Source organism: Lissotriton vulgaris, chromosome 5 (assembly GCF_964263255.1).
Source record: "Lissotriton vulgaris chromosome 5, aLisVul1.2, whole genome shotgun sequence".
Lineage (NCBI taxonomy): Eukaryota > Metazoa > Chordata > Amphibia > Caudata > Salamandridae > Lissotriton > Lissotriton vulgaris.
This window is the reverse complement of record NC_141693.1, coordinates 1,938,249,641-1,938,260,267: the sequence shown is the minus strand read 5'-3', so window position 1 is coordinate 1,938,260,267 and position 10,627 is coordinate 1,938,249,641.

The window sequence follows — 10,627 nt, the reverse complement described above, 5'->3', positions numbered from 1 at the left end:
CCAGCAACTCTGCCCAATAGATTTTGTGTTTTGCCAGGCTTGGTGTTTTGGGCTAATTAAAAACTTTGAGGTGGTGGAAATGGTGGGTAGGAACATAAGTTACTTACCTGTAAACTGTGGTTCTCCAGTATTGGTGTCTTTCATGGATTCACATGCTCACGGTACATAAAATAGCAGTAATATATGCATATATAGATGAAAAAATTACATAATCATACATATATACATATAGAGCAATTAGATATAAAGGAGCTACAGCCCGATTGGCTGGAATTTGGACCAAAACATAATGACACTGATATGTTACTAAGTTGAGTTTTCTCCCTTAGGCTTTCTATGGGCCTATTATTCTGTTCTATGGTACTTTTGAATTTTCTGGATACTTTACTGTATTTTATGTATGTATATATATTTATATAATTATGGTAATTTTATTTATATATGCATATATTACTGCTATTTTATGTACCAAGAGACTCCCACTTTGACGACGGGGAATATTCAAGCATGTGAATCTATGAAAGACACCCCTAATACTGGAGAAGTACAGATTTTTACAATGGAACCACTGTCAGAAGTGTAGTTTGAACTTGCATTTTCTTGGAGCAGTCACCCTAATTATAAAAGCTTTGTATTAATGAACCATAAATTCATGTTTGCCAGGCTTGGTGTTTTGGGCTAATTAAAAACTTTGAGGTGGTGGAAATGGTGGGTAGGAACATAAGTTACTTACCTGTAAACTGTGGTTCTCCAGTATTGGTGTCTTTCATAGATTCACATGCTTGAATATTCCCCGTCGTCGAAGTGGGAGTCCCACGGTACATAAAATAATAGTAATATATGCATATATAGATGAAAAAATTACATAATCATACATATATACATATAGAGCAATTAGATATAAAGATATCATAAAGTTAAGAAAGTACCATAGAACAGAATAGGCCCATAGCAGCCTAAAGGAGAATTCACTTTAGTAACATTTCAGTGTCATTTTAATGGTCCACATTCCAGCCAATCAGGCTGCAGCACCCTCTAGAACCTTCTCCTCAGAAGCTCAAGGCCTCAGATTTTCGTAGCACAAAGTGACCAAGAGTGCATGAGGAGAAGAGAGAGAGCCTCTGAGGGGAGGAAGGGTGGGTCGCATGTGAATTTATGAAAGACACCAATACTGGAGAACCACAGTTTACAGGTAAGTAACTTATGTTCTTCTCCAGTATTAGGGGTGTCTTTCATAGATTCACATGCTTGAATAAGAATAGAAAGCAGTAAAGCACAACATGAGTCATAAAGGCAGCATAAAACAAAGTACATAACACAATTCAAGGTAAAACTGTGCATACTATGATTCAAGAGAAAATACCTTTATGACTGGAGGCGGGAAGCAACAGAGGCTCACTTTATTGGAAAAGATTCCGTAGCACCGCTTGTCCCACAGCCGCGTCTGTGGTATCTGCTGATCCGAGACAGTAGTGCTTCGTAAACGTGTGTCTGCTCGACCACGTGGCAGCTCTGTAGATGTGGCGTAGAGGCACTCCTGCAAAGAGGGCTGTGGAAGTTGACACCGCTCTTGTGGAGTGAGCTCGTACAGGAGTAGAGAGGGGCTTTCCAGCCCGTTGGTGGCAAAAAGCAATGGCAGAGGAAATCCAGCTAGTGATGGATTGTTTGGTAACTGGCTGCCCTTTGCAGATTGGGCCATAGGCCACGAAGTGCTGATCTGATTTTCGAAAAGGCGCAGTGCGTTGAATGTAGAATTTCAAACAACGGTTTAAGTCCAAAGAATGCAGGGAACGTTCTGCAGGAGACTGAGGATTAGGGGAAAATGTCTAAAGGATTACAGGTTCATTAAGGTGGAAATCGCTTGGAACCTTAGGAATACATTTTGGATTGGTGCGTAGAAAACTGAAGAAAAGGAGGTTGGATCGTAAATGCTTGAATGTCACTTACTCGCCTGGAGGATGTTAGTGCAAGTAGGAGAGCAACTTTCCACGTGAGGAATTTTAAGCCCGATGAATGGATGGGCTCGAAAGGATGTAGGAGGAGCTGAGACAGGACCAAATTTAAGCGCCATGCAGGCGGAGGGCGACGAATGGGCGGAAACATTCAAAGGAGGCCCTTGAAAAACTGTTGGATAATTCGAGAGGAATATAATGACGTGGAACCATCATGAAGCAAGCGGGAGAGTGCTGCCAAGAAGACTTTAAGACTGGAATGAGAAAGTCCTGATTTTGCAAGGGACAGGAAAGAGGGCAGAATCTGTTCAGGCTTGGCAGTCATTGGATCCAAGGCTTTAGTGTGACAACAGAAACGCTTCCACTTCAGTTGATAGGTTTTAATGGTGGATGGAGCACGAGCGTGAGCCAGCACTTCTCTGCAATCTGCGTCGATGTTCAGACGTGCAAATTCATTGTGTTCAGGTTCCAGGCATGTAGCTAGAGATATGCCGGATTTGGATGGCAGATTTGCCCCTGCTTCATTGTCAGGAGGTGAGGCAGAGGATGAAGCGGAATTGGATCGCTCTGAGAAAACAGGAGGAGATCCGTGAACCATGGGCGCCGTGGCCACCTGGGTGCTATTAGATGACATGACAGGGTTGAAGCCTCATCCTGTGTAACAGGCGCGGAACTAGAGGGAGCGGAGGGAAAGCGTAGATGAATTCGTTCGACCAATTGATCAAAAATGCATTCCTGCTCGACTCTCTGTAGGGATGACGACTTGCAAAGCGTTGGCATTTCCTGTTGGTGGCAGTCGCAAAAAGATCCATCTGTGGCTGGCCCAACTGACGGAAGATGAGCTCTAGAGTTTGTTGATTGAGTTCCCACTCGTGATTTTCTGTGAGAGACCTGCTGAGTGAGTCCGCTAGGACATTGAAGACACCCGGCACATGGATCGTTGAGAGATGGACTTGATGGTGAATCGCCCAGTCCCATATTTCTTGTGCTTGTCTGGAGAGCAGAAGAGACCTCGTGCCGCCCTGTTTGTTGATGTAGTGCATGCGGGTGGTGATGTCTGTCCGCACCAGCAGCGATTGTCCCTTCACTACCCTCTAGAAAGATTTTAGGGCAAGGAAAATTGCCAGAAGTTCTAGGCGATTTATGTGGCACGTGCGCTGGGGCGCAGTCCACTTTCCTTTGACGGACATTCCTCCGAGGTGTGCTCCCCAACCCTCCAATGACGCGTCTGTCGTTAGCGTCAGTGTCGGAGTCGTCTCTTGAAAAGGTCGTCCCATGGAGATGTTTGGAGGGTGAGCCCGCCACTCCAGTGCAGATTGAATGCGGGGCGTGAGGTGAATCTTGTCGTTGAACGACCCCGAGATCTGTTTCCACTGCTTGTCTAGTTCCTCTTGTACGACTCTCATATGTAGTCTGCAATGTGGAATCAGATGTATGCAAGAGGAAGCCATGCCTAGGAATGATTTTAACATCCGGACAGAAACGTACTGTTTTGACTGCAGGGAAAGTACCCTCTTGAGTATGCGGTCCTGTCACTCCTGGGAGACAAACACCTTTGCCAGTTGAGAATCTAGCAAGGCTCCTAGAAAATCTCGCTGCTGTGATGGGTGAAAGTGTGACTTTTGGCGATTGACTGAAAGGCCCAAGGTGCGAAAAAGCAAGATGCAGACCTGAGTGTGCTGATTCGCCACCTGGTATGACGGAGCCTTTATAAGACAGTCGTCTAAGTAAGGGTAAAATTGGATGCCTTGCATGCGCAGAAAAGCAGCTACCGGAGCCATGATCTTTGTAAAGACACTCGGTGCTGAGCGAAGGCCGAATGGCAGGACTTTGAACTGGAAGTGCAGGTGTCCAACTGTGAAACGAAGATATCTTCTGTGTTTGTGGTGAATCGGCACATGAAAATATGCGTCCTGGAGGTCGATAGTGGAGAAGAATTCTCCGGGATTGAGGTAATTTAAAATTTGAAGTAGTGTTAACATTTGAAATGTTTTTGCTGTGATGAATTTGTTCAGGGCCCGCAGGTCCAAAATAGGGCGCCACTCTCCCGACTTTTTCTTGATTAAAAAGAAGCGGGAGTAAAAGCCCTTGTCCTCCTGCCCCTGCGGTACCACTTCGACAGCCCCTTTCTTGATCATCAATTTGACTTGAGTCAATAGTTCTCTGTAATGAGGTGGGGGCGGACCAGTAGGTGGGCGGTTGGGAGGAAATTTTTATAAATTCTAGAGTATGTCCCTTTGAGATCACATCCAGGACCCAATGATCGGAGGTGATGTTTGACCAATTTAAGATGGACTTGGAGATCCGACCTCCAATTTTCACAGACGGTGTGTACTTTACGCTGGGGATGTCACTATTTCTTAGCATTGGAACCACCTCTGTACGTGGTTTTTCTCTGGTATGGTTTTGAATTGGTCTAGTGATTTTGAGACTGGTAGTTACTTCTTGTCTATTGTCGTTATAGGAACGATATTGGTTAGAGCCACGAAAAGTGGAAGAGCTGCCGCCCCTACCACGAGCTCCTCGAAACGGCCGTTTCTTATATTGGAGGGTTGCTAAAGCCCGGGCCGTATCCGTATCCTTTTTGATGGATTCAAGAGTGTCATCGACATGTTTGCTGAAGAGCGATTCGCCATCATAGTGTAAATCAAGCACTTGTGCTTGAACCTCTGGACGAAATGCAGTTGACTTTAGTCATCCTTGGCGTCGCAACACAGCGGCCTCAGCCAATTGTCTGAATCCCGTAGATGAGATGTCGACGGCACAGTTGATGATCTCTGAAGAGATCTTCTCTCCCTCCTGTACAATGGCTTGGGCTTCCGCGCGGATGGCATCCAGCAATTGTGGAATTAATGCTGCAATTTCGGACCACATCTGGTGGTCATACCGTCCAAGAATTGCTAGGGAATTAGCCGCCCTAACTGTTGTGGCCGCCATAGTGGTAAACTTTTTCCCGATGGAATCCAATTTGCGTCCTTCTTGATCAGGGGGAGATGTGAGAGGTGTGGCAGGATTGCGAGACCTTTTCTGAGCCGCCTGTGTGATGACTGAATCTGCCTTCGGCTGAGAAACGAGGCATGCTGGAGAATGTGCAGGCGCTTTATACTTTTTATCAAGTTTAGGTAAAACGGCCGGGATCGAATTAGGCCTCTCCATTAATTTGAGACCTTCCTCCCAAATGTGATCGATGATCGGGATGATCCTTGAAATCATATAAAAAACAGTCTGTCTGCTGGACCTCTAAAGTCAGGCTAAACGTTTTGGCAACACGGATCATCAAGTTGTGAAAGCTGCCACTGTCCACTGGAGGTGAAGCTCTTGGCGATGTTGGTGGAGTAGAAGGTGTTTGAGCCCTGTAGTCATCCCAATCAGTGAGGACGTTGTCATCGTCATCTTGATCTGTGTTTTGAGGGTCCTGTTCCTCATTATCAGTATCCTGCTGAAGGCGTACTGGTGATCTGGGTGTTACTGTAGGTATAGGAACTTGTGTTTGTGGAGGAGGTTGCGGAGCTGGAGAATCAGGCCTAGATGGCGGAAACCTGCGATTATAATCATCCAGCATGTGCTGTAAATTAGACACAAAAGACAGTGGTATTTGTGTCATCTGTTCCATTATGGGTGTTTCAGAGTGCTGTATGGGGAAAAGATCAGCCACATGTTCGGTTTCCTCTTCCTCCTCCTCGTCATAGTCCTGACACTTGATCTTAAGTTCAGAGGGGCTAGACGCAGGTCGAAAAGCATCATCGACATATGAGCCATCATTAGAGTCCTCATCCGCGTACTGAAACAATTGTTCAGGAAGAGCAGAGCCACTCTTTACAGGACTTAAATGTAGAAGAGGTACACGTTTTTTAACCATTGAAGCAGTGACCACTGTGAAGGTGATGGCTGTGGCCAGTGGATGGTGTGAAGTTGACGAGCTCGTCAACGAAGCGGCAGAAGAATCAGAAGGAGGCTGAATCGTCAGCGATGGATCTGCTGATGAAGAATCCGTAGCAATTGACGGATGTGACTTCCCTTTATTCTTCGTCGACGAAGGTTTTTTCGCCATCGACGACGCCGTCGATGAAGAGGGTAGCGTAGACGAGGATGTCGTCGTCAGAATTTTACTCGTTTACGAAGGTGGGACCGTCGACGGAGCTGTCACCGTCGACGAAGAGGTTCCCGTCGACGGGCTGGGTCCCGTCGACAATGGTGTTGTTTTCGTCGATGAAGATGGACGCGTCGACGGAAGCTTTTTCGTCGACGATGAGGTCTTGGCAGTCGTTCAAGATCTCAATGATAAAAGTAATGGGTCTCACCGCATGGGTTGTCGTCCACGAGGTGGATGTCGTCAACGTAGTCCTTGAAGACATTGAACATGTCGTCGTCGACGTAGAGACAGCATCAATTGATTTAGCCGTCGGCGATGTTGTTGACGGACGCGTAGACGAGCCCGTCGACAAGCCAGTGCCCGTTTTTGAAGATGATGGCACAGCTTTGGACTGTGACGCCAGAGAACCAGGTCCCGTAGGCGTTAGAGGCAAGTCCTGTGGGGAGACATTCTTAGAGACTTCAGCAAGTCTTCTTTTTTCGAGGAATGGAGAGGGCATCTCCGTCTCTGACCCACGCTTCTGAGAGGCCTTGGAATGAAATGAAGAGACACTCTCAACGTCCGAGACCACTGACTCAGATGTCTTCACCTTCTGTAGCCACAGAAGGAGACGGGCCTCTCTGTCTCTTAAATTTTTAGGAGAAAAAGTACGGCAGTACTTACAGTTCTTGACTTCATGGTCCGGGTAGAGAAAGTAAAAGCATTTACTGTGTGGATCTTCATGAAACAGTCTCAGTTTGCCACAGAATGAACATTGTCTAAATAAAGATTTCCTTGAGGAAGACATTTGTCAAGTAGAAATGGTAGAAAATCTGAGGACTTGAGCTTCTGAGGTGAAGGTTCTAGAGGGTGCTGCAGCCTGATTGGCTGGAATGTGGACCATTAAAATTACACTGATACGTTACTAAAGTGAATTCTCCTTTAGGCTGCTATGGGCCTATTCTGTTCTATGGTACTTTCTTAACTTTATGATATCTTTATATCTAATTGCTCTATTTGTATATATGTATGATTATGTAATTTTCCATCTATATGTGCATATATTACTGCTATTTTATGTACCGTGGGACTCCCACTTCGACGACGGGGAATATTCAAGCATGTGAATCTATGAAAGACACCCCTAATACTGGAGAATGCCTTCTTTGCATTTGCTCCAGGGGCCATGCCACTCTGCCAGTACCCTGCAGTTAAGTCAAACGTACTTAAGTATTTGGCAGCCCACAACTTATCTATCAATTCATCAGTCCTGGCGATGGGGTGTGCATCTGTCTTAGTGACAGCATTGAGGACTCTGTAGTCCACACAAAAACTCATTTCACTCTTTCCACCCTGTGGATGAAGTTTGGGGATTAGGCCACTGGGTTGGCACACAGACTCTCAGAAAGTTCAATGACCTCTAACTCCTGCATCTTGCTGACTTCAGACTTGATGCTTTCGTTGATTTGATCAGACTGGCGATAGATTTTGGTTTTTACAGGCAAGCGGTTTCCAGTGTCCACATCATGGGTACACCAGGGTGTCTGACCAGTGGTCAAGGAAAAGAGCTGGGCAAACTGTTTCAGAACCTGTCTGCAATTAGCTTGCTGTTGGGTAGAAAGGGCGTCTGAATAGACAACTCCATCCACTAACCCATCTTGGGGGCTGTAAGAGAGGAGGTCTCACTCTCTGTCTCCTGATCCTCATCAGTAACCATCAGCATGGTTGCATCAGCCCTGTCAGAACAGAGTGTAAGGAGGTTCACATGTATCACCCTTTTGTGGGATCTGCTGGTGCCAGGTCTACCAAAAGGGTGACCGTACTCTTTTTCTCCAAGATAGGGTAAGGGCCATTCCATCTGTCCTAGAGGGTCCTTGGTGTCACTGGCTCCAAAACCCATACCTGTTGCCCAGGTTGAAATTCTTCCAGTGCAGCTTTTTGGTCATCCCAGAGCTTCGGGAGCTCCTGGCTGGCCTCAAGGTGTTTAGATGCTTTTGCAAGTACTCTGCCATCCTGGAACAACGGCCTAGTACATAGTCCACCACATCTTGCTTTGGTACATGATGGGGTCTTTCCCATCCTTCCCACACAAGTGAGAGTGGCCCCTTACAGGGTGACCAAACAGAAGTTCAAAAGGTGAAAGCCATACTTCCTTCTGAGGCACCTCTCGGTAGGCAAAAAGCAGACAGGGAAACAGAACATCCCATCCCCTTTTGAGTTTTTCAGGGAGTCCCATTATCATACCTTTCAATTTCTTGTGAAACCTCTCAACAAGGCCATTGGTGTGTGGGTACTAAGGTGCTGTAAACTTGTAGATCACTTCTCACTCATCCCACATATTTTTCAAGTATGCAGACATGAAGTTGGTACATCGGTCCCATACTACCTCCTTAGGAAACCCTACCCTTGGCTACCACAGGGGCTGTAGTAGTCCTAAGGGGAATGGCTTCAGGATAGCTAGTTTCAACAAACAAAATGCCAGTACTGCGCATTGAATTCAAGTTTAACAGTAATTGAGTTGAAATTCCTCAATTACAAAGACCACTCTTTCAGTCTGATTTATCAAACATATTTCATTTATTTTGTATTATCTTTTTTCATATTTTTTCTTTTTGATTTTTCAACTTTATCAAAAATTGTTTTTTAAGGGGGTTTTTTACCAAAAACCTAGCAACATCCAGTTAACTCAGACTGGGTCAAATGTCTTTTCCCAATTCAAAAACAATATAACCGAATTATTGCTCAAAACATTGGTGGGGGAACATACAACATTAAATGGACAAGGAGTGCACTGTTTAGACATACACAAGACAAGACTACACAATTCATTGGGTAGTAAGGGGAACGGGAAGACTAAGAACAATGTAAGAGGTATGTATATGCCCTGCGTAAATCCTATTCTTGAGAGCAGGTGCAAACACCTCCACTAAATGGGAACACACTTATGTTTTTATCAAGACACTAGACCATCAAAAAGTTCCAATTTTCATATTACAGTAACATAAGATTGGTCTATATAATCTGAAAAGGAGGTCGACGCGTTTCGAATCCCCTTTGATGGTGGGATTCTCATCAGGACAGTGTAGACTAAGTCTGAAAAAATAAATTAAAAACATACTGTCAGTCATACTACGGAGCAACTCTCGACTTAACATTCAGTCTTAAACACTCAGCTCATACCTGAACGTTTGTGAGTGATGGTCAATCTCTGGAGGTAGGAGTAGGGTATGCTGTAATTTAGAGGGAGGTTCATGAGTTTGTGCCTTGGGGAATTGTTTCAATTGTATTGCAAGCATCAGCGTGATCATGATACTCACGTAGGTGCGATGTAATAGAAATGTCCTTCAAAAGTCCTCAGTTGATTTTATTCCAACAGGTGACGAACAGATCCTTGTACATTGTTTTTTGTTCTGCAAGAGAGCAATGAAGTTGGATGGTCGGTGAGGGAGTCTAATATCTTATAAATCGTTGTATTTGGCACACAAGTTGGCCACATGGATCTATAGATATCTGAGAGTGTGCAGCTGCTATTGGCTCGTCTAAATCGTGCTCACCATATTGCATGTTAATATTTGAAATATACAACCTTCAGCTGCACCCAAGGTATATATTAAAATTAAGAAGGATGCGGTCAACGTGCACTTCTCGCGTTCCTCATGATTAGTCTAATGGTGCAGGGGGGTATACGTTCGCGCTCATAGTGCTGAATCAACGTGTGCTGTAGTTCTTTTTTAAAAAAAACTGCGTCTGCAGACATTCGGTCTTCGAGAGCACTTGCGGCCAGTACATTGAGCCTCGCTACGTGCCGTGTGCGGGCAATCTATTTACTTCAAAGTGTATCGCTTCGCATAACTTAAAAAAGTTTAAAAAGTTTCTAAACGGATGGATTTTATCGAGTAATACACATATGTTTGCCAGGTCTTACCTTCGTGATATTTTTAAAGTGTCCTCCACGGGCGTCTCAATCCTCTGTCGGAACGCCTTGTTTAGTTCTGGTTGCCCCGGTTATTGTAGGGATTGGTTCCTGATCCGCGGAATGCTGGGAAATGTAGTTCGGGCAGGTTAATTTTGTTAAGCGGTATCGAAGGCTCGCAGTTTAGCGTATCTGTTGCATTCCATTTGGAAACAGAAGTTATACAATATCCAATTATGGGGGAAACTTGATGGATTTTCAATTGGTGGAAATTCGCGATGTCCGTATTATGGTAGCTGCACAACAATGTAGTACAATTCAATGATCAACATATTTCCTTCAGGGAAAGAATTGCAATGCGGCAAATATTGAGCCTCCCTACTAGAATCCTACCTTTTGATCTATATTCATAAGTTATATAGTTCAGACATTTAATTTAAGCCACGGGTGGCAGAGTTAAATTTTAAGATAAGCATCGCTTCTCGCTGTCTTAATTTGGCCTCTAGGTCTCCGCCTCTCCGTTCATGCTCCACTTTAGAAATTACAGTCCATCTAAAGTCAAGATTGCCATGTAATTCATCAATCCAGTGTTGCACTAGGGAGGCTGTGGCAATTTTTTCTTTAGTCTTGATTTATGTTGTGATATTCTCTGTCTCACTTCCTGATTCGTTTTTCCTATGTACAATTTGT